Here is a 24,690-nt window from a genome sequence, read left to right as displayed (position 1 = left end):
ATGATATCCTCCAATTTCATCCATTTGCCTGCAAATGCCATAATTTGATCTCTTAATGTTGTCCCAGAGTTCTTATATATTTTGATCATGGTTACTTATTTTCTTTTTTTAATACTGTCTGAAGGTTCATTTTGCTTCCAGCTGAGATTCTATCTTCATTGTATTCTACTTTAGTAGAGAGACTTTCAACTGAACATTTTATTTGATTTATTGGATCTTTCATTTCTAAGATTTCTGGTTTTTTTTTTTTTTTTTCAGTATTTCTATCTTCTTACTGAAATTTTCCTTCATTCCCTATACTGTCTTTCTTAATTCACTCAGTTGTTTTTCTGTGTTTTTTTTAGAATTCATTGATCATTTTTATAATCATTCTTTTGAATTCTTTATCTGATATTCCTTTCATTTCAACATCTTTGGAGTCAGTTACTAGTGAATTATGAACTTTGGGAGGTGTCATCTTACCTTGTTTTTTCCATATTTCTTGTATATCTCTGTTGGTTTTTATGAATGAATTGGAATGAATTTGTCTTCCACTTTTAATGTGTGGCCTTTTAGGGCACACATAAGCCTTCTCTTGCCAAAATGTCTAGAGTGATCTACACTGAGACCCCCCTCATTAATGTGATATCCACAACCTTTGTGTTCATTTCCCATTGTTGCCATGGGAGTAGATATTGATGAGTGGGACCTGAGGGCCCACCCTTAGAAATTCCTACTTGGAACCTGGTCATTAGTTTGGGTTTTTGTCTCTTCTATTCTTTGTGTTAAATTATAACTAATGTTTGAGTATTGGTAATTTGTGTGTGGAGAAAGATGCTTTGTTTTCTGGCTGAGTATAGTTTAGCAAAAGAGTCTTTACCTTTGAACTTGTAGTATTCCTGTAGATTCTCAGCACAAAAAGTGAGTTTCAAGCAATATCAACAACTAATGCAAGTAATATTTAGTATAAAACAAAATAAATGCCTAATGTCCACTATTACATCTACAACACTAATGGTGGGGTTGGCAGTTGTTATTTAGACAATAAATAACCATGAACTGTATCTGGCATGTTAACTATGTCATTGACAGCAGTAATAATTGTAACAACATGAATGGTGGCAGTAGGAGTTATGTAAACCAAGTCATTCTAAAAAATGGTAAAATACAGCACATTAGGAGGAGAAAAAGGGATAGGAAGGTAGAAGAGAGTTCAGAATGTTCAATATGTGACTGGAGAGAGTATAGATGTAGCAAGTGACTGTTTTAAAGAGGAGCAAAACAGGAAAAATAAAGTAAATGGATAGAGAATGAGAGGACAAGAGAATTTAGTTGTTATTGGGAGGAGAAGGGAAAGACAGAAACAAACAAAAACAAAATAAACAAACCCCAAATCCTAACCTTTGAAAGACAAGGGAAGGAAAAATACTACTTTTAATAATGAGGGGAAAAAAAGAAACAAATAGGTATGTGTATAGATGTCCATAAGTCAATCAGCACACACACATACACACTGAAAAAAAAATTGTCTCCACTGAGGTAGTAAAAAATTTCAATGAGAATGGATTGTCACTGCCAATGCCTAAGTGTCATGTTTCTTCTTGGACTATGTACTAAGAGAGTAAGAAAGAGAGAGAAGGTGTGGGGGGTGGGGGAAGCATGGGAAAGGTTGTGAGTTGTTTTTCTTTAATTTCTTTTTTTGATCTTTTTAGATATACATGACAGTTTTCTGATGACTCTCCAGACTGCTTTCCAGAGTGGTTGTACTAACTTGCAGTCCCACCAGCAATGTTTATGACTGTACCCTCTTCCCCACAGTCTCACCAATATTTATTGATAGTTGTATTCTTAATTGTTGCCAATCTGACTGGAGTGAGATGGAATTCCAGTATAGTTTTAATTTGCATTTCTCTAATTGCTAGAGATGTTGAACAATATTTCATTTATTTGTTAACCAATTGTATTTCTTCTTCTATGAAGTACCTATACAGTTCCTTTGCCCATTTATTGATTGGGCTATTTGGTATTTTACTGTTAAGTTTTTGAGCTCTTTCTATATCCTGGAGATTAATGCTTTATATGAAGTATAGGTGGCAAAGATTTTCTCCCATTCTGTAGGCTCTCTTTTCACACTCTTGATTGTGTTTCCTTTGCTGTAAAGAAGTTTTTTAGTTTGATATCATTCCACTTATTGATTCTCAATTTTACTTCTTGCACTTCAGGAGTCTTGTTAAGGAAGTCAGTTCCTAACTCAGCATGATGGAGAGTTGGCTTACACTTTCTTCTAGTAGGTGCAGGGTCTCTGGTCTAATGCCTAGGTCCTTGATACACTTTGAGTTGAGTTTTGTGCAGGTGAGAAATAGGGGTTCCATTTCATTCTGCTGCATATGGATTTCCAGTTTTCCCAAAACCATTTGTTGAAGAGGCTGTGTTTTCTCCAGTGTATGTTTATGGCACCTTTGTCTAGAATGAGATAACTGTATTTATGTGGGTTTGTCTTTGTGTCTTCTATTCTGTTCCATTGGTATTCATGTCTGTTTTGGTGCCAAGGCCGTACTGTTTTTGTTACTATAGTTCTGTGGCTTTTCTAAGGATTGTCATTAGCCCATAATCATTTTAAGTCTTATTGTCCACAGTTAATTACATTATTCTGATGCTTTTATGAAAGCCTTTTGTAAGCAACTATAATCTTAAAGTGTTGTGTCTTCAAGGATTTAATGGAAAGGATTATGATAATTTCAGGTTTCTGATCAGTTCAAGAGCATACCATTAGACCAGGTAAGAATTCCCATGAGTCCATTGAAGAAACTTATGTGTTGATAAAACTGCTAGGCAAGAACAAGCAGAAAAAGAATTAATTACATGACATTGAAAGAACTGGTGAGGAATTATGGAATTTTATGTTTTTAAAAAATTTTATAACATTTTGATTCTTTTAATGTTGATTTCCACATTGAAGGAAACACATTCTTTTCATCTGTCTATAGTTTGCAGCAGTTTAGTAAAGTATACTTTTATGAATAAATATTATAAATTTATTCTTTCTCCAGATTTTGGAGACTAATCACAGATGTTCTTATCTTAGTTATTTGCAAAGAATTTGCTCTGTTCATAATAGGATGTAATTAGAAATACTGGTGATCCAAGATGGCGGACTAGAGGGTGACTGCATCTCCAGTCGCTCCAGAAACCAGGATTCGAGAAGGGGAGGCACTGAGAGACTCGGACTAAAATAGAACCACGGGGTAAATCTCCCCCACCCAGGTCAGCTCAGCTGGGTGGCAGGCCTGGATTCGAGTGGCTTATTAGAGTAGGACAGGGCAGATAGAGTCTCCCCCAGGCAGCTCTGTGCAGTCTGGCGGTGGGCTCCTCCCACAGGGACAGATCCTCCAGCCTCGCGGAGCAGGCCCCCCAGTGAGGGCCCTTCTGCACAGAAGCAGCGCGGCCAGCTCCGGCCCGTCCCGCTGCCAGCTGTGGCCCGCCCACAGGTTGCTTCAGTGACCAGCACAGGGCGCCAGGGACTTCCCCAAGCAGCCCAGCCCCCTCCGGCGGGAAGTGCCTCTCTAGGCTAGCTTCTCGGGGCAAACCGCCCAGTGAGAGCCTGTCTACACAGAGCCAGCCACAAGTCCCCAAGCCAGTGGAGACCTCCAACCTGCAACCAGCCTCTGGAACCAGGGCTGGGCAGCAAGAGACCTCTGCAGGTCTCTCTCCCTGGAACCAGTAGCGGCCTAGGGGCAGCGTTCTTCGGAAGCACTGCATTATCAAATTAATCCAAGACTTCTGGCTACTGAAGGCTGGTAGGTGATACACTGGAAATCTACAGAGACACTATAAGCCAATAGAGGAAATCTACAATATCACAGAGTCCCACTGACGTCTGACCAATATGAGAAAACAAGGGAAGAAAATGTCCGAAACAAACCTAGATACTATATCAATAAAACCCAATGAGAGCACAGCAGAAGAAATGTCCGAAAGGGAGTTCAGAATGTACATAATTAAAACAATCAGGGAAGCAAATGAGGAGATGAAAGAACAAATGCAGGCATTAAATGAACGCACCAATCAACAGTTAAAAGAGCAAATAAGGGAAGCAAAAGAGCATTTCAATAAAGAGTTAGAGATACTGAAAAAAAAAAAAAACAAACAAACAGAAATCCTTGAAATGAAGGAAAAAATAAACCAAGTTAAAAATGCCATAGAAAGCATAACCAATAGGATAGATCACCTGGAAGACAGAACCTCAGATATTGAAGACAAAATATTTAATCTTGAAAACAAGGTTGACCAAACAGAAAAGATGGTAAGAAAGAAATCAGGAACAGAATCTACAAGAATTATGGGATATCATGAAGAGGCCGAATTTAAGAATTATTGGGATTGAGGAAGGCTTAGAGAAACAAACCAAAGGAATGAACAATCTATTCAATGAAATAATATCAGAAAATTTTCTAAATCTGAAGAATGAAATGGAAAACCAAGTACAAGAGACTTATACGACTCCAAATATACAAAATTTCAACAGACCTACACCAAGGCACATTATTATGAAAATACCTAACATTCAAAATAAAGACAGAATTTTAAAGGCTACGAGAGAAAAGAATCAGATTACATTGAGGGGGAAACCAATAAGGATATCAGCAGATTTTTCAATCCAGACCCTAAAAGCTAGAAGGGCCTGGAACAACATTTACCAAGCCCTGAAAGAAAATGGATGCCAACCAAGAATTTTATACCCAGCAAAACTTACTTTCAGATTTGACGATGAGATAAGATCTTTCCATGATAAACAAAAGCTAAAGGAATTTACAAAAAGAAAGCCAGCATTACAAAGCATTCTCAGCAAAATATTCCATGAGAAAGAGATGAAAAACAATGATGTAAATCAGCGACAGGAGGAACTAGCCTAAAGGAATAGCCAAATAAAGGAGAAACCAAATCATGTCAAAAAACAAAAATGAGTCCAATGACTAGGAATACAAATCATATCACAATAATAATCGTGAATGTTAATGGCCTGAACTCATCAATCAAAAGACATAGACTGGCAGATTGGACTAAAAAGAAAAATACAACAATATTCTGCCTGCAAGAGACCCATCTCATAGAAAGAGATACCCATAGACTAAAGGTGAAAGGATGGGAAAAAACATACCATGCACATGGACACAGCAAAAAAGCTGGAGTACCATCCTCATTTCAGATAATGTGGACTTCAAGCCAAAACTAGTCAGAAGGGATAAAGAAGGACATTACATACTGCTTAAGGGAAGCATAAATCAGCAAGACATAACAATCATAAATATCTATGTCCTGAACATTGGCTCATCCATGTACATCAAACAAATCCTTCTCAATTCCAGGAATCAAATAGACCACAACACAATACTACTAGGCAATTTTAACACACCTCTCTCACCGCTGGATAGATCGTCCAAACAAAAATTGAACAAAGAAACCATAGATCTCAATAACACAATCAACAATTTAGACTTAACCGACTTATATAGAATATACCATCCAACAAAGAACGAATACACTTTCTTCTCAGCAGCACATGGATCCTTCTCTAAAATAGACCATGTTTTATGCCACAAAGCTACTGTTAGCAAATACAAGAAGATAGAGATACTACCTTGTACTCTATCAGATCATAATGGACTGAAATTAGGAATAAATGAAAGAATAAAAAACAGAAACTTCTCCAATACTTGGAGATTAAATAATACACTATTATATGATGAATGGATAACAGAAGACATCAGGAGGGAAATTAAAAAATTCTTAGAAGTAAATGAGAACAAAGACATCATATCAAAATCTCTGGGACACTATGAAAGCAGTACTGAGAGGAAGATTTATTTCATGGGGCGCATTCAACAAAAGAAGTAGAAATCAACAAATAAATGACGTAACATTACAGCTCAAAGCCCTAGAAAAAGAAAAGCAGACCAACATCAAAAGTAGTAGAAGACAGGAAATAGTTAAAATCAGAGCCGAAATCAACGAAATTGAAACAAAAGAAACAATCGGAAAAATTAACAAAATAAAGAGTTGGTTCCTTTAAAAAATAAACAAAATTGATAAACCCTTAGCCACGCTAACAAAGAGAAAGAGGGAGAAAACTCAAATTACTAAAATTCGGAATGAACAAGGCAATATCACAACAGATACGAGTGAAATACAAAACATAATTAGAAGCTATTTTGAAAATCTATACTCCAACAAAACAGAAAACCTCGAAGACATCAACAATTTTCTAGAGACATATGAATTACCTAAACTGAACCAGGAGGACATAAAAAACTTAAATAAATCAATTTCAAGCAATGAAATAGAAGAGGTCATCAAAAGCCTACCAACAAAGAAAAGTCTGGGACCAGATGGGTTCTCAGCCGAGTTCTACAAAACCTTTAAAGAAGAGCTCATTCCAATACTCCTCAAAGTATTCCATAAAATAGAAGAGGAGGGAAGCCTCCCAAACTCATTCTATGAAGCCAATATCACCCTGATATCTAAACCAGACAGATATACATCGAGGAAAGAAAATTTCAGACCAATATCCTTAATGAACATCGATGCAAAAATTCTCAACAAAATTTTAGCAAATTGCATACAAAAATATATTAAAAAGATAGTCCACCATTATCAAGTGGGTTTTATCCCAGGGATGCAAGGTTGGTTCAACATCCAGAAATCAATAAATGTCATTCACCATATCAACAGACTAAAAGTTAAGAATCACATGATTATTTCAATAGATGCAGAAAAAGCATTCGATAAAATACAGCATCCCTTCATGCTCAAAACACTAGAAAAAATTGGGGTAGTGGGAACATTCCTTAACATTGTGAAGGCCATCTACACTAAGCCCATGGCCAATATCATTCTAAATGGTGAAAAACTGAAAACATTCCCCCTAAAAACTGGAACAAGGGAGGGATGCCCTCTTTCACCACTTCTATTCAACATTGTTCTTGAGACTCTAGCCAGAGCAATTAGACAAACCAAAGAAATTAAAGGGATACGAATTGGAAAAGAGGAACTCAAACTATCCCTGTTCGCTGATGACATGATTATATATTTGGAGGAACCTGGAAATTCCACCAGAAAACTTTTAGAACTCATAAGTGAATTCAGTAAAGTAGCAGGTTACAAGATCAATGCTCATAAATCCAATGCATTTCTATATGTAAGTGATGAATCTTCAGAAAGAGAAATTAGGAAAACTACCCCATTCACAACAGCATCAAAAAAAATAAAATACTTGGGAATCAATCTCACAGAAGAGGTGAAAGACCTCTCCAATGAGAACTACAGAACACTAAAGAAAGAAATTAAAGAAAACCTTAGAAGATGGAAAGATCTCCCATGTTCTTGGATAGGAAGAATTAATATTGTCAAAATGGACATACTACCAAAAGCGCTATATAGATTCAATGTAATTCCAATTAAAATCCCAATGATGTACCTTACAGAAATAGAGCAAGCAATTATGAAATTCATCTGGAAGAATAAGAAACCCAGAATAGCTAAAGCAATCCTCAATAGAAAGAGCAAAGCAGGGGGTATCGCAATACCAGATCTTCAACTCTACTACAAAGCAATAATAACAAAAATGGCATGGTATTGGTACCAAAATAGATAGGTAGATCAATGGTACAGAATAGAGGACACGGACACAAACCCAAATAAATACAATTTTCTCATACTAGACAAAGGTGCCAAAAATATGCAATGGAGAATAGATAGCTTCTTCAACAAATGGTGCTGGGAAAACTGGAAATCCATATGCAACAGAATGAAATTAAACCCCTCTCACCCTGCACAAAACTCAACTCAAAATGGATCAAGGACCTCGGAATCAGACCAGAGACCCTGCATCTCATAGAAGAAAAAGTAAGTCCAAACCTTCAACTTGTTGGCTTAGGAGCAGACTTCCTTAGCAGGACTCCCATAGCACAAGAAATAAAAGCAAGAATCAACAACTGGGATTGATTCAAACTAAAAGGCTTTCTCTCAGCAAAGGAAACTATCAGTAATGTGAAGAGAGAGCCTACAGAGTGGAAGAATATCTTTGCCACTCATACTTCAGATAGAGCGCTAATATCCCGAATCTATAAAGAACTCAAAAAACTCTACACCAAGAATACAAATAATCCAATCAACAAATGGGCTAAGGAAATGAACAGACACTTCACAGAAGAAGATATGTAAGCAATCAACAGATATGTGAAAAAATGTTCAACATCTCTAGTAATAAGAGAAATGCAAATCAAAACTACCCTAAGATTTCATCTCACCCCAATTAAAATGGCAATTATCAAGAATACAATCAACAACAGGTGTTGCCGAGGATATGGGGAAAAAGGTACACTCATACATTGCTGGTGGGGTTGCAAACTAGTGCAGCTGCTCTGGAAAGCAGTATGGAGATTCCTCAGAAAGCTTGGAATGGAACCACCATTTGACCCAGCTATCCCACTCCTTGGCCTATACCCAAAGGACTTAAAATCAGCATACTACAGAGATACAGCCACATCAATGTTCATAGCTGCTCAATTCACTATAGCCAAATTGTGGAACCAATCCAGATGCCCTGCAGTTGATGAATGGATAAAAAACTGTGGCACATATATACATTGGAATATTACTCCGCCATGAGGAATGACAAAATTATGGCATTTGCAGGCAAATGGATGAAATTGGAGGATATCATGCTAAGTGAGATAAGCCAATCTCAAAAAACTAAAGAACGAATGATCTCGCTGATAAGCGGATGAGGACATATGGGGGGGGGGGGGTAGGAGTTGTTAGTGTTAGGATTAGGGTTAGGTTTAGGGTTAGGGATAAGGAGGGTGGTAAGAATGGAGGAAGAAAGGAATGTATAGAAGGAAAAGAGGGGTGGGAGGGGAGGGGGGAAGGGAAAAAAATAACAGAATGAATCAAACAACATTGCCCTATGTAAATTTATGATTTTTAATTTAAAAAAATAATAATATAATATATATATTAAGAAAACTGGAGCCACATTTAGAGGACTAAGTTTGTGGCAAATTATATAAGCATAATAAATAATGAGAACCAGATATGGAATCAAAAGATCTAGCCTTCAGCCCTACCTAACTGCTCAGTGACTGTTGACATTTCATCAGTTTCCAGTTCTCAAAAGTCAAAGAAGATGATAAATACCTGTCTTTCCTTCCTTATCTGGTTATAGGTAAGATCAAGCAAGATAATATGTATAAAGTGATTCTTTCATAAACTGAAAACAGATTTATTTAACAAATGCTATTTAAGTAAATTCATGCTCATCACTAAAAAATAAAAAGAAATGGAATGCCATTTTTGAGTAAATATTTGAATGATTCTATAGGTATTGCAGGCACAGCCCAATGTCTGTCTTGGCATGGCTTTGTAGTCTCAAAAAGTTTTATAAAGCCTAATTTGATATTCCTATTTAAAGTTCTGGAAAAGCAAACCTTATAGAGCTCACATGGTCAATTGCTATTTTTGCTGCAACTATGTAAATTATCAGGTTCTGTTTGAGGAGAATAAACTCCTTTTTCAAATGAATTAATCTTTTATTATCATTAAAAATGAGAGTGACTATGAAGAGAAAAATTGTGTTTTTTAAAATGTTTAGAGGATATCTATTATTAGATTGCAGACCTCTTTATTGTTTTGAATTTGTATTATCTACTGGTAGACTGGACTGGATCCTGAATTATTCTAATTTCCTCCAGTATCTATCTTAACTTCCTTTGCTCTGTTCATTGGAATACTCATTCGATTTTGTAGAATGGTGTTGCCTGATTTTAGAATTGTAAATAAAAGTCAAGTAATATTACATAACAAATTATATTTATTGTAATTTTGTTCCTGCAACATTTGAAATTAATACATACTGCATGAGGGCAGGGACCTTTTTATTTTAAAAAATTTACTTCTCTCTCCTCTAGCATGCTATAAGCATTCTGCACATAATTATTAAAAGCAAATGGGTTCTTTGTATTTTTGGTGTAAAGTTTTGTAAGTTCTTCATAAATTTTGTAAATAAGTGCTCTATCTGAAGTGTGTGTGGAAAAGATTTTCTCTCACTCTGTAGGCTCTCTTTTCACATTGTTGATTGTATCCTTTGATGAGAAAAAGCTTTTTAGTTTGAGTCCATCCCATTTATTGATTCTTGCTTTGATTTCTTGTGCTTTGGGAGTCTTGTTAAGGGAGTCTGGTCTTAAGCCAACATGATGAAGATTTGGGCCTACTTTGTCTTCTATTAGGTGCAGAGTCTCTGGTCTAATTCCTATGTCCTTGATCCGTTTTGAGTTGAGTTTTGTGCAGGGTGAGAGATAGAAGTTTAATTTCATTTCATTGCATAAACTTTACAGAAGACATATAGGCAATAATAAATATATGAAAAAGTGTTCAACATCTCTAGTAATTAGAGATGCAAATTAAAACAACTCTAAGATTTCTGTTGCTGGCTCTTTGCGGTACAAAATCCGTGGATATTTGTCACCGCTTGCAGCAACAACTTGCACGGGTCTTATGGGTGGTGGACTGGAATCTGAGCTACTTCTATCTTTCTCTTTAGTGCACTGCTTTCTTGCTTGTTTATAGAGGATAGAGGAAATGAGGTTTACTTGCTTTGAGAGGAGAGAGAGAGAGAGACTTTGATTATCAGAGAGAAAGAGAGACTTTGCTTAAGAGAGACTTTGAGAGGACAGGGTTTGCTTAAAGCTTAGAGGAAGAGACTTGCTACGCCTTGCTTAAGGTCTACTGCTTCTTACTGGTGCATCCAGCATCCTGTGAACTAAGTGTATGTCTACCTAAGGTGCTTCAGTGATGCGTCTCAGTTCTCTGCTCTGCAATCTGCCTTCGGCGGCTGCCCCTACTCGCTGCTGCCGCACCTGTCACGCTGTCTTGCTCCGCCTACGCTTATATCATCTCCAGGAGGTGGAGAGCAGGGCCACACCTCTTACGCAAAGATTAGGCCAGACGCTCCAAGCAGGCACGATTAGGAGTGCTTGAGAACACATGCGCATACACTGTGTGCATGGATGATAAAATCACCTGAGTGTGCTTATGTCAATTAACCTCCTCGCTGCTGATGTGATCAACATGGCACAGCCCCCAACAGATTTCATCTTACTTATTAGAATGGCTGTTATCAAGAACACAAACAATAATAGATTTTGGCGTGGATGTGGGGAAAAAGGCACACTTTAACATTGCTGGTGGAGTTGCAAATTGGTGCAGCCACTCTGGAAAGCAGTGTGGAAAATCCTCGGAAAACTTGGGATGGATCCACTCTTTGACCCAGTTATCCCACTCCTCAGTTTATACCCAAAGGACTTAAAATTAGCATACTGCAGTAAAGCAGCCAAATCAATGTTTATAATAAGCAGCTCTATTCACAATACCTATATTATGGAACCAACCTAGATGCCCTTCAACAGATGAATGGATAAAGAAACTGTGGTATATATACACAATGGAATATTATTCAGTCATAAAGAAGAATAATACTATGGCATTTGCAGAGAAATAATGGAATTGGAGAATATCATGCTATGTGAAATAAGCCAATCCCAAAAAACCAAAGTCTGAATGTATTCCATGATAAGTGGATGATGATATATAATGGGGGAGGAGTGACGGGGGTGAGAGAAGAATGGAGGAAAATGAGAGGGAGAGGTGTATGAAAAATGGTGGAATGAGGACAGACATCATTACCCTGTGTACATGTATGGTATGAATCTACATCATGCACACCCATAGAAATGAAATGATGTACACCATTTGTGTACAATGAACCAAAATGCAGTCTGTTAAAAAAAAAAAAAGAAAGAAAGAAAGAAAGAAAAACAAATGGGTACAACTACTAATTCTCAGATGAGGAAACTGAGGATCAGGGAGGCCCTGTGCCTTATTGTAGTGTTCTAGATGGGGAAAAACCCCATTTAGAACCTTCATCTCTCTCTGCCTATTCCAACATTGTTCCCACTGCACCATGCTGCGTTTAAACTTCCTAGATATTTCAGACAGACAGAGTTTCTATGATAATTATTCACTTTTTCCCTCTACAATTCAAGAAATCCCATCTATCTTACCTTTATTTATTCAATTAATTTTCCATCTTTGGCACACCGGGATTTATAGCAATAATAATGTCTTCATAACCATTGTTATTCAGCCTTGGACCCCAGCAACAGGTATAAGTGTAAGAGGGAGACCAAACCTCTGAATAACTCCATTGTTCCTCTTACCCTGAATGTTGGTTTGTCAAGAACCTTTTCTTTCACATACCTCTCTCTCACCCTGTCTCTCTCTCTACACACACACACACATCTACTCAGAAATATCTGTATAGGCATGGACTGATTATGGGATGCTGACTGTGTAAAGGTCAATGTTAAATATGTGATAAATATTTGACTTCAGTTTACATGGTTATTTTATTGTGTTATTGTAAAACCAATAAAAAACATAACAGAAATGAGATTTTTAAAATAAAATGCACTGCCCTTGCTATGGGATATAATTTATTGTCCCTTTTCTGTTTTTTAGAGGCAACAGTGTATTAGATAATCCTTATTTTAAAATGTAATTTTATGTTACTACACCAAAAATACAGTTTTTAACTGTAACACTTTTAGAAATTCAACATTTTATAGCAAATAATAATATTTTAAAAGAATAATTTTGGACATAGAACACTTGAACATATTAATAAATATATATGCTTCCTGCTTCACACTTCTTGCTAAGGATTTCTTTGGCTATTCTGGGTCTCTTATTTTCTCAAATGAATTTCATAATTGTTTTCTCTATTTCCATGAGGAAAAATGTTGGGATTTTAATTAAAATTGCATTGAATCTGTATGATGCTTTTGGTAGTGTGGCCATTTTGACAATATTAATTCTGCATGGGAGATCTTTCCATCTCCTAAGGTCTTCTTAATTTCTATCTTTAGTGTTCTGTAGTTTTCATTGGAGAGATCTTTCATCTATATTCTTAGATTGATTCCCAAGTATTTTATTTTATATTTTTTTGAGACTATTGTGAATGGGGTAGTTTTCCTAATTTCTCTTTCAGAGAATTCATCACTGATGTATAGAAATGCATTAGATTTATGGTTGTTGATTTTATATCCTGCTACTTTGCTGAATTCATTTATTAGTTCTAGAAGTTTTCTGGCGAAATTTTTTGGATCCTCTAAATACAGAATCATGTCCTTGGCAAATAGTGATAGTTTGAGTTCTTCTTTTCCTATTCGTGTCCCTTTAATTTCTTTTGTCTGTCTAATTGCTCTGGCTAGACTTTCAAGGACAATGTTGAATAGAAGTGGTGAAAGAGGGCATGCCTATCTTGGTTCAGTTTTTAGAGGAAATGCTTTCAATCTTTCTCCATGTAGAATGATGTTCTTAGTATACACTAGGCCATGGGCTTAGTATAGACAGCTTTTACAATCTTGAGGTATGTTCATACTATTCCCATTTTCTAGTGTTTTGTGAGTGAAGAGGTGCTGTATTTTTTCAAATTCCTTTTCTGAATCTATTGAGATGATCGTATGATTCTTTAAGTATATTGATGTGATTGATGCATTATATTTATTGATTTCCATATTTATTTATGGATGCTGAATTTTCTCAAATGCATTGTCTGCATCTATTGAGATAATCATGTAATTCTTAACTTTAAGTCTACTGATGTGATGAATTACATTTGTTGATGTCCATATGTTGAACCAACCTTGCATCCCTGCGCTGAACTCCACTTGATCATGGTGCACTATCTTTTTAATATGTTTTTGTATACAGTTTGCCAGAATTTTATTAAGAATTTTTGCATCTATGTTCATCAGGAATATTGGTCTGAAATTTTCTTTCCTTGATGTGTCTTTGGTTTTGGTATCAGGGTGACACTAGCTTCATAGAATGAGTTTGGGAGGGTTCCCTCCTTATTCTATTTCATAGACTACTTTGGGGAGTATTGGTATAAGTTCTTCTTTGAAGGTCTTGTAGAAATCAGCTAAGAATCCATCTGATCCTCGACTTTTCTTGGTTGGTATGCATTTGATGGGGCCTTCTATTTCATTGCTTCTGTTTAAATTGTGTATGTCCTCCTGATTCAGTTTGGATAGTTCATATGTCTCTAGAAATTTGTCAATGTCTTCAAGATTTTCCATTTTCAAAGTAGTTTCTAATTATCTTCTGTATTTCAATAGTGTCCATTGTGATATTTCCCTTTTCATCACACATTTTAATAATTTGAGGTTTCTCTCTCCTTCTCTTCACTAGTGTGGCTAGGGGCTTAGTGATTTTGTGTATTTTTTTTTAAAGAACTAACTTTTTGTTTGGTCAATTTTTTCAATGGTTTCTTTTGCTTCAATTTCATTAATTTCAGCTTTGATTTTAATTATTTTCTGTCTTCCACTACTTTTGGCATTGGTTTGTTCTTCTTTTTGTAGAATTTTGAGATGTAATGTAAAGTCATTTATTTGTTGATTTTTCATTCCTTTTTTCCCCCCTCTGAGAAACTGCCACCCTTGCGCATACTAGGTGAGCACTCTCCAAAATGAGCCATTTCTTCAGCTCCGACTTTTCATTCTTTTAGTGAATGAGCTCAATGCAATGAACTTTCTGTTTAGCATTGCTTTCTTAGTGTCCCAGAGATTTTGATACGTTGTATTGCTGCCGGGGTCCAGCCCTAGCAGGGGTCATAGTGTTCACAGGTGATGGAGTAGGCATCGGCGAGGCGGAGAACAAAGCAACACAAACTCAAGGAATGGATGTTAAGTTCTAAATTTTATTTTTCCCAGCCAGCTTTTTATACATTAAAATGTTGACAGTTACACATGTTTATCCAGAACAGAAAAAAGATTACAAGGAAAAATAACAAAAATATCTTGTATAATCAATACTAGACCAGGCAATGAAGTATTCTAATTATTTTTAGTAATTGCTTACATGTGATAACCTATAACTAAACAATAAGACATATTAATATTGCTTAACTAATCTTAAAGGTTAAAGCAAGTTCAGCAGGGTTGAGTAAATGTCAGTTGTGTAGCTACTGCTGTGGTTAATAACTGCTAGACAGTTTAAGCTAACAATAATATGACATCATCTTCTACTGTGTGAACTTAATATTGAGGAACTTTTTCTCCGGGGGATAGGTGGCCAATAATATTTACAGCAGTTAGTAAATCCTAATCTTTAAGAAATGGAATATCTTGCAGTCTTGTATGTATACTTTCAAACCAGATTATAAGATGTCCTGATTTTACATCTAAATATCCCATGGGAGATAAAGGAGGGTCTAAATCCAGAGGCTTAAGAGGCATCCCTCTGTAAGGATGTCATGGCTTTCCATTAATTAAATAAGCATAGTCATAAGGTGTTTTAACTGTAGGAACTCTATATTCTTTATTTCTTCTGTTCCTGTTAATCATTCCTGATGGGGTTGGAGTTATTTGCCTACATACTTCAGGTCATCTGAGAATAGTCAACAGGGTATTGGCAGCTAGAATCTATTTTTATATTTTCTCATGACATTCTTGGTTACTCAAAGTTTCATTACAAATGACTAAATCTGAAATCACTGTTCCATTAGAAGACTGGTTTTTATGTTTTAACCCTGATTCTGTTAAGACCCCTGTTTTCAGGGAAAACACATAAAATATTAATAGTAAACCTACACATATTAAGCAAGCAAGGAAGGAAAGTCCGCAACCGAATTACCAGTATGATGAGACTTTGAAAACACCTTTATTACTCAGTGGAATCCTTGTTAAGCACTGAGGGGAATTGTAGGTGGTGTAACATATTGCCATTCTCATTTACCTCTAAGAAAATTTTTAATCTCCTCCTTGATGTCTTGTGTTATCCATGCATCATTCAATAGCATATTATTTAGTCTCCAGGTATTGGAGTAGTTTCTATTTTTTATTTTATTATTGATTTCTAATTTCATTACATTATAATCTGATAGAATGCAAGGTAGTGTCTCCTTTTTTTGCATTTGCTAAGAGTTACTTTGTGGCATAACATATTTTAGAGAAGGATCCATGTTCTGCTGAGAAAAAAGTGTATTTGCTGGTTGATGGATGGGGAACTTGAGTGGTGAGCTAAAGCAGGATAACCATGTGACTCAGGCATTCTCAAATACTCATCAGAAACTATGAGTTCCTGAGATCAGATATTTTTGGTTAATGGATTGAAATACACTAAGGTCTCATATGAGACATGGATGACTTCCTTCATGTACTTCTTTTGATTAATCAGTTTAGACTGTTAATTATTATTATTGAGATATTATTTGTATTCCCAGTCATTTTGGTTTATGTTTGGTTTTTAGCTTGGCTTGGCATGTCCTTTGATTGGCTTTTCCTTTAGTGTAGTTCCTCCATTTGCTGTCTTTCATTGGTTTTTCTTTTTCTTTCTTTCTTTTTTTTTTTTTTTTTATTTCTTCCTCATGGAATATTTTGCTGAGAATGTTCTGTAATGCAGGCTTTCTAGTGGTAAATTCTTTTAACTTGTTTTTCATAGAAGGGTTTTAATCTCATCATCAAATCTGAGGCTTAATTTTGCTGGATGTAAGATTCTTGGTTGGCATCCATTATCTTTCAGAGCTTGATATATGTTGTTCCAAGACATCCTAGCTTTGAGGGTCTGGGTTGAGAAATCCACTAAGATCCAAATTGGTTTCCCCCTATATGTAATCTGATAATTCTCTCTTGCGGTCTTTAAGATTATATATTTTGTATGTTAGGCATTTTCATTGTAATGCGCCTTGGTGTGAATCTGTTGTAATTTTGTACATTTGGTGTCCTATAATCCTCTTGTATTTGATTTTCTATTTCATTCTTCAGGTTTGGGAAATTTTCTGATAGTATTTCACTGAAAAGATTGTGCATTCCTTTGGTTTGTGTCTCTGGGCCTTCCTCTGTCCTGATAATGCTTAAACTTGTTCTTTTCATGTCATCCCGTATTTCTTGGAGGTTCTGTTCATGGTTCCTTACCATCTTCACTGTGTGGTCAACTTTATTTTCAAGTTTATATTTTTTGTCTTTATTGTCTGGGGTTCTGTCTTCCAAGTGATCTAGTCTGTTGATGATACTTTCTATTGAGTTTTTAATTTGGTCTATTCCTTCATTTCAAGTATTTCTGGATTTTTCCCAGTATCTCTATCTCTTTATTAAAATAATCTTCTGCTTCTTGCATTTGCTCTTGTAACTTTTTATTGAAGTAATCTTTTGTTGCCTGCATTTGCTCTCTTATATCATCCTTTACTTTCCAGATCATTTTAATTATGTACATTCTGAACTCCTTCTCTGATGTTCCTTCTACTGTGCTATCAATGAATTATTTTATTGTGGAATCTTGTTTATTTGGGGCACTTTTCTGTTGTTTCTTCTTGTTGCTCACATTTCTTCCCCTCTAGAGGTGTAGATCTGAGATATTAAGGTTTCTACCCCATAGAGTTATACTGTCCCTGCAGGTTTCTATTACTTCACTTTTAAGGGAGGTCAGTATTAACAGCACCCAATGCAAACTATAAGCAGCTTTAAATCAATTAGTTCCTATTAATACATTTAGAGTTTTGTCACAATAAACAGAATTGATGTTTTGATTATTATCTATAGTATAAACAGTAGGTTTGCAATAGTGTTTACAGTTTCTAATGATGGACAAAAAGAGAATGGGGAGAGTAGTGTGTGATGTTTATGAGATAGGAGGTGAGAATATGGAAGTATTAGATCACAGCAAGAGTAAAAGAGGAATCAGTAGAAGTTGACTATTAGCAGGAGAGAAGAGAGAAAGGGATGCTCAAGTGTAACCAAGCCTGTAGGGACCTTGGAATAGTCTTCCAGGTCCTAGCTGGTGTCCCTAGGTGGAAGTGGCCATGTCTCTAGTTGGCGGAGTTGGTGGAGGTGGAAGCTAACCTGTAGGTACCTTGATATTGGGTTTCTAGTCTCTGGCTGGTGTCCCATAATGGAAACTGCCCCAACTAAAGATGGCAGTGGTGACAGCAGAGGTAACCCAAGATGGTGGCAGAAGTGACCTTGGATGGAGGCGACTGCTTTCAGAGATGGACTGTGAGGAAAGGTCATGCAGTGGTGTTGGACAACCTGCAACAATGTGGTGGGTGGTGTTGTGGCAGCAGTTGCCTCCAGGCCCAGTCTGTTGTCCTCAGGTAGAGGCTACCATGTGGTGTGGGGAGCTATGGCAGTGGCTGCTGCAGTGTTCCAAGATGGAGGCTGGCCTGGGGAGCCACAGGGACCACAGCACAGGTGCTCTCCTCTCCTCTGTGTGGGTAGGCCAGGACTGACATTTTAAAAGGGCATTTGGTCAAATAATAGAAAAGGAGACAGAAGATGGTTAGAATTCCAGATGGAAGAGGAGAATGTGATGTTCCTGAAAAAGATCCAGAGATGTAAAACAGTGTGGACTTTTGGAGGAATTGAAAGTCTTTGATTAATTGCAGGTGTGGTACCAGTGGGACTATTCCAGTGAGGAATGAAGAAGTAGAAGCAAATCCCTAATGATGATGAGTACACTGCTCATTTGTTTGACAAATATTTGAATGCTTACTGTGCAAAATGTGATAAATAAAACAGACAATGTCTCTGCCACAAAGACATATCAATGTAATTAGATATTATCAAGAAGTCTATGCAGGAGCTTGGTAGTTTTCCTCACATTAGTGTGGGTTGAACTTGGGACATGGCTGAAGACAGAGACCAGGTAGGGACCATATTTTCCAGTATTATAGGGAAATTGTGGCAGTGTCACTGAAGTGGGATCAAGAGATAAGAGTTAAGGAGACATGTCAGACTGGACTTGTTCTGTAAAGGGTGAGGAAATTGAAGGGTCAATAGATAGAGTCCTCAAATCTGGTTTGAGTGACTGTGGGGTGAGATGCATTTCTTTTACTGTTCAGAAGGAAATCCAGAAGAAAGTATGGATGCAGAGAATAAATTTTTAGAATTGTACTCTTTTCTCACAAAATTGATAAACTTCCATTCAAATAGCTTGCTAAATCATATTTCTATACCCACATATCTAGGTTTGGTTAAAACTACACATATTTATGTATGTAATGTTCATCACAGTTGTGGTGAAGATGTTGAGTATAGAAACAGACATTCAATAGTGGGCTTTTCTTTGTGAGCATTATTCCTGACATAAGATTCTCCGGAATCTGGAAAGCCTGGTTCTGCTCCTAGGAAGGATGCTTAGTCAAGGGTTTGTGGGTCTACATTTGACAGACTGTGCATGGATGAATGTCTGAAGAAAACTATAATGTTTTGATAGATGCTATTTACAAGTACAACTACAATTTCAAATTATGGAGTAAGTTATGGATCTGCATTCATGCCACAAACTTCTACTGTTCAGCCTTTTCCATAGGTCCTTAAAACATCTTCTTGTAAAAAGGCACACCCTTATTTCTTGAAGTTAGTCGACAATAGATAGCTGGACACACAATGTTTAGGACTTGACTTATGTTCCTAACAGGGACAAATATACCAGGAACTACTGTAATGATTATCACATAGATTATTAAAGAAAATAGGGCACTGAAAAATGGACCAAATAACTCATATTACTTAAATAGATGCAGTTAACTAAAATGCTCTTGATTTAGAACAACTTCATGCTTCATAGATCAGTATTTAGCTAAAAATATGTATTTTTTCATATGTAAGTTCTAAGGGGAGGGTTACCACATGACAATGCAGAAACTGTGAACTGTAAAACTCTAAGGATGTGATTCACCTAAGGGGTTATTGAACCCTATACAGTTGTATGATGTGGTAGTCTTTGACAAAGGTTATGATTATATGGAAACACAAGTGGAAAGAGAGGTAAAAAGGTCCAACCTAAGGGAAGAAGTCATTCTGGGTATCAGAAATAGGGGGTGAAGGACAGAGGGGAGGACTGGGGATGTAGAAAAGGACTTGTCAAGAAGTCTAACCTGGAAAATGACTGAACTTTTGCCTGAAGGAGGGAGAATGGATGTTGGAGAATACAAGTATTCCCTATTGGAGGGAAGAATGTGGAAAGACAAGCAGGACCTTGATTCTGAGAGGGTAGGTCTGTATGTCTGTGGATTTGTCACTGTAATTTAAATGGTGATATCATTGTTATTGCTGTGAAATTAGTTTATTGAGTTGTCTCAACTCACAGGAAGATAAACATGAAAAAAACCATTTTCTAGTAGCTATAATTAGCTCAATTTTGTTGAGTTTCTCCATCTTATTGGGTAGTAATTTCTTTTAATGATATATCAGGCAATTTTATTATTATTGTCCTTTTGTAGTATTAAAATTATCTTGGTTTATGGGTAAGATCCAGTCCTGCCTGTTCATTTCTAAACTTCCATCTTTTATTTGAGCTGAAGTTCTCTCTGTAAATCAGGCAGACTTATGTCTCTAAAGGCCTGAAGTAGGAGAGGAGTTGGGATGTATGGCCTCAGTCTTTGATTGCTTCTCCCTTTTCCTGTAGGTATTCAGCTTGTGGGGTTTTTTGTTGTTGTTGTTTTTTGTTTTTGTTTTTGTTTTTTGGTTTTGTTTTGTTCTGTTTTGTTTCACATGATGGTCAGTCATTGTTCTTTTGAGAAATAACTAATCAGATCACTTGCCCAATTCAAATTAAAATTGTTATTATTATTACTCTGAGAGGTTTAAGCTTCTGACATATTTTGATATTAGCCCTTATTAGATACATGATTTTTAATTTTTTTCTTCTATTCTCAGGCTGTTTTTCATTCACTTCTCGACCACAGCACTTAGTGCTGAATCTCTAGTAAGTAGCAGGAATCAATATGTCAGTTGAGTGATTGATGGGCAAATAGTCCTTAATGCTAGGATCCCTGAACTTCACAGTTAGCAAGACAAAAGTTCTTAACATGAGAACTTGCTATGAATTGAGCAATAACTGCATATAGAAATAGGGCCCAAATTCCTCCCATTCTTTAATGGATTCCACACAATTCGTGGAGGTAAACACTATTATTCAAGTTTCACAGATCACAATACTGTAAGTCTGAATCCAGTCTTCTTTTAAATTTTAAAAAAAATGATGTCAGTTTTATATGTATAGAGTTTAAAATATAAAATACTTTTATAATATTTATAGTAGAATTTAAAATTGCTCTACATATAAAGCTTCTCTTGTCTTTAAATGTACTAGTTCTTCTAATTTCCATTCTCTATACTGTATTCACAATCAAGATTCTGAAAGAATCTTTGTTTACTATCTCCATTATTTCTTTATGATAATTACATTTATTAAGATTACTAATCACTTTGTGTTGATAAATTCAATGACCATTTCTCAACATTGATTAGAACCATCACTTGCTCCTTCATCGTTGCTTCCTTTTCTGCCTGTGACCTCACACTCTTGGAAAACCTCATTTGTCTTCAAAGATCTTTCTAGATTTTTCTCATTGTTGTGATTGGGTGGGGGATAAGTCAAGGGACAACTCTTCCTCCCTATTCAATCTCAAAAATACATCTATCAGTTACAAGATGCATGAAAATGGCAACTTCACTTCTTCTGAAATTGTTTTTACTTGGGCTCCTTACTGAGCTAACAAACAAGCTTTACAAAAGATTTACAAACCTGAGATTAAAGGGAATACATAGACTAGGCCCCAGGGCTCTGCAACTCAAAAAGGGGTTGGGTCAGAAGTCTGCAATCAGTGCCACCAGTGTGGAGTCAGCATCACCACCGCGTAAGAGCTCTGAGCTGCCAGCTTTCTGCTTTTGTAAATTATTAGGCTGAGGACAAGAACCACTCACTACCACTTTAGAATATTCCTTGCTCTTCCATCATTTGGCACAGTCCCATACTGCTGTGATTATAGTGGCTAGGATTCCTAAGGCAACTTGGATATATTGAAACTGCTTCTGCCAGAAACTATATGATTCTGGGGTAGAAATGATGAGAAGTTCCATGTTCTGTGGCATTCATACTGGGTCTGTTTTTCCAGTGGAATCTGGACTGATAACAGGAATCAGTTGTTTTGCAAATCAGGTGTCATGAACTAAAGTATCCCAAAAGTTAGTAGCTTCAAACAATAATTATATTTTCTACATGTTCTGTTGGTTGACTGGGCTTAAATAGGAGGTTCATTTGCTGGTAATTCTTGAATTCTAGTGATTGCAAATGGAAAAAATCAAGAGGCTTGGGCAGACTTCTGAGGGCAGGTGTTTAGCTTGTGACACTGTGACTGGCCAACTCCAGAGCATCATCCTCTTGGATGACTGCTGCTACAGGATTTTTCTATTCAGGAACCTTCCGATAACTGATTCTCTGGTACAGAAGCTCTTCTTTTCCACATAGGGTTAACTCTCTTCCTTACTGGGAAACCTAGATTAATTTTCCACTTTTAGATTCCTAATCAGAGCTGATGGGCCTATGAGTCCCTACCCAAATCTGATAAATTTTCTTGGTTAACAAGACCTACTATGAGACCATGAAGGGTGCTTTGTGACTTTAATGAACCATGCAGAGATTCTACACAACTGGTGCTATTGCTAGTTTTCCTGCAGCATAGGTAGGGCTGGTGTGGGATCCATGTAGTTGCTCAGAGCTCTGTGCTCAGTAGGCTCTGAACTTGGTTTCATTGTTTTTATCATTGCTTGAAATTTCACTGTTGTCTTGAAATCCTCAATAATTTTTTAAACAGAGTCCTCTCATTTTCATTTTGTACTGGGAAACATGAATTATGTAGCCTGTCCTGACTACAATAAAAACAATCATTTAGTTTTCTTATTCTTACTACTTCACAAATAGCTACTTCTGCAGATCTGGTAATAGAACTCAGTCAGAGCCTGATCTTGGAGGGAATAGTCCAGTACAGGGACCAACCTGAGCCTAGTTATTTTACCGAAGCATCAGAGAGGGAAATAACCATGCTGACAGGCTTTGACTTCAGAGCTATGGGGTGGCTGAGTGGGAAGAGCACGGGGAAAGTATGACTATTGCACAGTATCACTATTGCCAACACAGAATCTCAGGCCTTCATTGCCCTCTTGGTAAAAGTCCAGGTGTCTAACACCCCTTTCCTACATCTTCTCCACTTTGACCTAGCTCTCCCTAGCTATTAGTGCTGTTTGAACAGGTGCTGACCTGCTAGAAGAACTAACAGTGCAATGGCCCTTCTTCCTGAACAGCACAGTTCCTTTATGGTTTGGATGTGAGGTGTCCCCCAAAAGCTCACATGTGAGACAGTGCAAGAAGGTTCAGAGGAGAAATGATTGGGTTGTGAGAGTCTTAACTCAGTGAATTAATCCCCTGGTAGGGATTAACTGAGTGGTAACTAAAGAGATAGGGTGAGGGTGAAGAAGCTGGGAATTGGGGGGATGCCTTTAGGGTATATATTTGTATCTAGCAAGTGGAGACTTCTCTCCCTGGTTCCTGATCATCATGTGAGCTGCTTCCCTCTGCCACATGCTCTGCCATAATGTTTAATCTCATCTGGAGCCCCAGGAATGGAGCCTGCATCAATGGACCGAGAATTCTGAAACCTTGAGCCCTTAAATAAAGTTTGGCTCTCCTACAGTTCTTCTGGCCGGTCCTTTATTCACGGCAGTGAAAAAGCTGACTAAAGACCCTGCTGTACAACTCATTTCTGCTGAATGCCATTAGAACAAATCAAATCCTCTCAGTACCCTCTCTGCTTATCTTCTCCTCCCTTGATCTTTTGTAACTTCCAATTTAAACCACAGGCCCTTTTTTGTCAACCTTGCTAATCAGACCAAATAAATCATGCCAGGTTAAAAGTCTAGTCCATGCTGACAGATTGTTAGAAGTGACCCCTGGACTCAGCTTATATGACTTTCATTTTAGTTTACTTCCATATCAGCAAACAATTCCTGCCAAAGGTACATGAGATAAGGATATAAATGAGTGCATATGCTTTAGTTTCTCTCCAGTTCCTCTGTTGGCTGAATCATGGCAGTATAACTCACTGTGCAAAGTGAGAAAAGCGTCAGTTGGAAGAAAAGGAAGCTATTCTTATAAACTTGGACTCATGATAAGCTTGTGAATATGTGAACCTGCTCTTGTCAATACAAATTGTCACCTCCATTGGTCTTATTCAGCATTATGATTTCATCTCCTAGGTTGTGACTATGAGTGATGAATGAAAATAGTTTTAATGTATTTTATTTTCTATCTCTGAGAACAGACAATAGATGGTAGCTTCAATAATTCCTATGATGAAAGAAAATGCATGCAAAGGTATGACTTTTTAAGGGAAAAGAAATGTGTTTATATTGAACTGAAATGAGGAATAACTGTGGTTCAACAGGGGGTATCTGATTTTTTTTTACAGGTACCTTCCGTATTTCATCAATTGCAACAATTATGATCATAGCAATAGCAGTGCTTTTAGGTGAATATAATGCCAGCAATTTATACCAGTGGCATCGAAGCCAGTCAATTTCCACAAATATGGTTTATTTGCTTTTTGGCAGTTGTGTTTTAAGTACCAAAGTTGACAATTTTAACATCTTTATGAAATTTGTAAATATTATTACTGAAAGTTTTGCATTAGAAAAATAATAAACAACCAGATATTAATATGAAACAGGTCTTTTTTCTTCACTATGCACAACTGGGTATCAATATGAAAAAGGTCTTTATTCATCACTATTTATAATAAATTAATGAGTGAATATAACT

The 24,690-nt window shown here is 36.7% G+C and overlaps 1 protein-coding gene across 1 annotated transcript in view; it reads right to left on the bottom strand.

Annotated features, from left to right (window-relative positions):
- The window catches only part of LOC306654020 (calcium-activated chloride channel regulator 4-like), a gene marked incomplete at both ends in the record, with an annotated part of 111,262 nt that overhangs the window by 59,312 nt on the left and 27,260 nt on the right, over positions 1-24,690 (bottom strand).

This window comes from Sciurus vulgaris (assembly GCF_902686455.1).
Source record: "Sciurus vulgaris genome assembly, chromosome: 1".
Lineage (NCBI taxonomy): Eukaryota > Metazoa > Chordata > Mammalia > Rodentia > Sciuridae > Sciurus > Sciurus vulgaris.
Note: the sequence above shows the minus strand (reverse complement) of the source record. Positions and strands in the feature narration are given on the sequence as shown.